Source organism: Arvicanthis niloticus, chromosome 2 (genome assembly GCF_011762505.2).
Source record: "Arvicanthis niloticus isolate mArvNil1 chromosome 2, mArvNil1.pat.X, whole genome shotgun sequence".
Lineage (NCBI taxonomy): Eukaryota > Metazoa > Chordata > Mammalia > Rodentia > Muridae > Arvicanthis > Arvicanthis niloticus.
Genome location: NC_047659.1, coordinates 74,203,119 through 74,207,796, shown reverse-complemented (window position 1 = coordinate 74,207,796; position 4,678 = coordinate 74,203,119).

Here is a 4,678-nt window from a genome sequence, read left to right as displayed (position 1 = left end):
ACTGGGTTTGCTCTGTCGTCTTGTCAGGCAATCTTCTAGTTTGAAATTTTGTGGGTGCTAAAATTTTGACAGAAATAGTATAATAGGCTGAAAGGAAACCACAAACCTTTCCTTTTACAGTTCTGGGAATTGAATCTCGGCCCTCAAACCGGTTAGAAAAGTGCCCTAGCCCTCATTTAAAGTTTATCTTAAAATATGTTTATTGTGTATGAGTGCAGGCATGTGTGGAGGTCAGAGGACAAACTTGCAGGAGCCAGTTCTCCTCTTCCACCATGTCTTGGGATGACAGGCTTACCATCGCACTGGCAGGCTTTGAACCTGTGCCTACCCGGAGTAGCTGGAACAGCTGGCCTGCACAACTGGGCCCAGATTTATTTACTTAGGACCCACACATTTCCTTGAGCTTTCAGCACAGGGTGTGGGGAGAATTGCTTCAGTGACCTCAGCATCGCTCAGTCTATACATAATAGCTTCGGGTTTCTGCAGTTCTGCGGAGACTTACTGAACAAGACTGCCTTGTAGATAGCTGAACCCAGAGCACAGGAGTTGTTGGGTTTAGAAGGGGAACAGAGCCCTGCTCATCTGTCTTTCCTCCCCGCGCTTCAGAGGAAGCTAGCTTTGGTCTGTTTATAGATCTAGTCCAGTACTTCTGTGTGTGTGTTATTTGTCTTCTCTCTTGAATGAGTTGTAACACCCCTTGGTTCCCTCTTTAAGGTTTCATAAAATGTTTTACTGCCTGTGATCTTAGCTATAAGCCAAGAAACAGACTGATTTCATAAAATTAATACATGCTCATCTGGTATTAATATATCATTCTCTTTAAGGATTTGGAAATCTGGCTTTTAGTGTGGTTTTATTATTTAGCTTTTGGAGTATGAAGTCTGTGATCAGACCTAGTTTGATATCAAATGTAAAATTCTCCACCTTGACTGCTATAGTTGGGATCTGAAAATGCCCCCTAGAGGCCATATGCTTCAGCCTGAGGCAGGATTTGGAGACAGTGGAACTTTTAAGAGGTGAGGCCTCGCTGGGCAGTAATGTGGCACATCTTTAACCCTAGTACACAGGACACAGAGGCAGGCTGATCCCTGTGAGTTCGAGGCCAGCCTAGTCTATACAGCCAGTTCCAGAACAGCGAGGGCTGCACAGAGAAACCCCGCCCTTGAAAAAACAGCAACAAAACAACAGTCAAACAAAAGGTGGGGACTGTTGGAGGAAGTTAGCATTAGGGATATGCACATGGAAGGGGTCTCTCAGGGCCAGCCTGCTCCTTTGCTCGATTCTAGCACCTGTGCAACTCCACCACAGACCTTTGTGCAACCAGAGGCCCAAAGCAACAAGGTCAGCCATGGACTGAATTGTCCTACACCATGAGCCACAGTAAACTTTTTCCCCTCTGGCATTGTGGAGAAAGAGAGCACACTCATGGATTATTTTTGTAAGACTGTGCTACACTGTGAGGTACTCCTACCCATGCCAGTCCTAGTATACAATGTAATAAAATATGGAAACAGGCTGGGAAGACAGCTCAGCTGGTAAAGGGCCTGCAGCACAAGCATGAGGACCCGAGTTCAATCCCCAGCACCCATGTAAGAGAGCCAGGCATGGGCCTGTTACTCCAGCATTGTGGAGGATGAGACCAAGAAAAGCGGATCCCCAGGGCTCACTGGCTAGTCTAGCCAAATTTGTGAGCTTCAGATTCAGTGAGAGACCCTGTCTCAAAAAATAAAGGAGAAAATCGTTGAGGAAGGCACTGGACATTGACTTCTAGCCTCCACCTGCATATATTTTGCAGGTGCAACCCCAACATGCATCTATGCATGTGTATCTTCAACACACATTATGTTTGAAGCATGCATACACATGAACAGATACATGCAAACGAATTAAATAAAGATATGGAAACAGTCATTCATAGAATACACAGCTTACCTAAAAATAGGAGTGGAATGCTAAATGTCTTTTATGATCAAAAAAAATCTTACGATTAACAGTGTTTCGTGTTTGGAATTTAAGATAGCATCTTTTAAAGCACTTAAATGTCTTACCAGCTTTCATATTGTACTCAGGGATGCTATGTTTGTTTTCAACAGAAAGGCTTCTAACAAAACTTTTAAGAGCCCTATAACAGAAACAGCTTTATTTTAAAAACGAACAACCTGATAATCGAGAGATGGCCCAGTTAAGAGCACCAGCTGCTTTTGTAGAAGGCATACGTTTGATTCTCAGCCCCAGTATAAGAGCTCACAACCATCAATAGCTCCAGTCCCAGGGGATGTAATCCACTCTTCTGGCCTCCTAGGGTACCTGGCAGATACAAGATGAGCAGAGACAGGTAAACACCCATACTTAGATACAAAGCATTAAGGGAGTTTGCTAAGGGGAGGGCAGAGCGAGCCCACAGGCTTGGAAATGGGGAGAATGGAGACCCCTGCCAGTTTTTGGTAGAAAAAAAAATTCATGGGGTTACTTATTTTTCATTAGACCTACCTACAGTGGCCATAGAAAACTTTCTCTGGGCTTGTGTGTCAGACTTGAAGCTTCAGGCTAAAAATCATTGCCAAAATCGGGAACTACAGAGTCCTCGTTTACTGTTTAAGGGCCAAGGTATTCATGATTTTTTTTTTTTATTTCAAATAGAAACTAGAACCTAGTATTTGTTCTCTTTTCGTCATAGCAAGGCCCAGCACCCCAGAGTAACATTAAAGCACATTAGTTATTTTATTAAAACCATTGCGATGTTTGTATATATATATATATATTCATTTCAATTAAGTATTCATTTGTAAAGCTACTGTGCATTATACAAGCTGATAAGAAAGTAAAGGAGGGGAAAAGAAAGTATGTCAGTCTGTATCTATATTCAAAAAATTCAAGGCATGTTGTCTTGGTCGTATTTTTACAGCTAAGATGCGAATCAAAGTCAGAACTCCAGGTGCCTGTGTGAGACGAATGTGAGTGCCCACTGGTGACCTGGGTTTGGAAAGATGTCATACGTATCTGTTAGATGGAGTGCAGGGAACCTACTCAGCACAGAAACCTCAGACCTCCCCTCTGTGTAAGTTCTGCCATCCGCTGCACTGGCTGGAGGAAGCTGGTGGGGGCCGGGCCGGGCTTGCTTTGTGTAGCATCACGTGGCACGTGTGGTTGAATGTGGGGCACTGAATCTGACAATTGTTTCAGTTTGACTCTAAACAAACCTGCTCAATTGAAACCTAAGATTATTACTATCTGCACCTCATCTTTACAACCCCCCCCTCATACAGTGCATCTTCTCCAAGTCCAGAAGCATTAGAAAGACCCCTTACCGATTCCAGGAAAGGTCTGAGCATAGTATGCTTGGGACCATCTGACCACTCCATTTTGATTTTTAAAAAAGACTTATTTATTTAATTTATATAAGTACACTAGACCTGTCTTCAGACACACCAGAAGAGGGTATCAGATCCCATTACAGATGGTTGCTGGGAATTGAACTCAGGACCTCTGGAAAAGCAGGCAGTACTTTTAACCACTGAGCCATTTCTCCAGCCCTCATTTTGATTTTTTTTAAAAGTCAGATTTTATTATACAGTTTTTCATAGTTATAAAATTATAAGCAATCTCTCTAAGTTTATAAAATATCTCCCCAAATGGACCTAAGCATTAATAATGTTAACTACTCCATAATATCTAAATCTCAAATTCCAGTTCCCATTTTACAGGTAGCTAAACTATTAGAAATAAAATTGAACGTAAGTGGTCAGTGAGCAATAAAATCTACAGGAAGCACAGAGGTCCTTGTGCTCACAGATTAGCACTAGGGGAACCTGGAATGTTAGGATACAGGGATGTTCTTTCAAGAGAAGGAATGCATAACCTGTTATCCACCTAGAAGGCTGGGAACAGAAAAGCATTCCAGCTTGGGGTCCTTTGTATAGTCTGTGTGGTAGGAGTCCATGTCTGACCCCCCACCCCTTTATCAAAGCTTTTTTTTTTAAAAAGTCAGAACCCACTATGGAAGGTGTTACATGCATGTTATAAAGTTTTGATGTGTTTATATCTAATCTTCTCTTAGCTTACTTTGTTCCTCAAAGAAATGTATGTATCCTTTATCCTATACACAGGATTGAGTTAATTATCATGAGAAAAGTTTTCACCAAGGTGAGCTGGGCTTAGATATGCCAAAAATAAACCACTCAGCATCAGACTACAGAAATTTGAAGCAACAACAAGTACTTCATTGCACTGAACTGAACTACATTCCTGCCACCCGAGGATTACCACTCTGCTGGCCACAGGGGCTACAGAGACCCTTACAACAATCTAGATCCTGACTCTAAATTTAGTAGCTATATGCTAAATCACTCGTCTTTAGTCCCCAGGGAACATAATCCTGAAATCATATATAGTAGCAAAATGTGCCCCAAATTATACCCTTCCCCCCACAATTTGTCAGCTCTTTTTTAAAATGTTTATTTATTTGTTTATTTTATGTATGTGAATACATTGTGGCTGTCTTCAGACACACCAGAAAAGGGCATCAGATCTCATTACAGATGGTTGTGAGCCACCATGTGGTTGCTGGGAATTGAACTCAGGACCTCTGGAAGAGCAGTGAGTGCTCTTAACCCCTGAGCCATCTCTCCAGCCCCCAAATTATACCTTTAAGAAAATAACATTCTGCATAACCAGAACC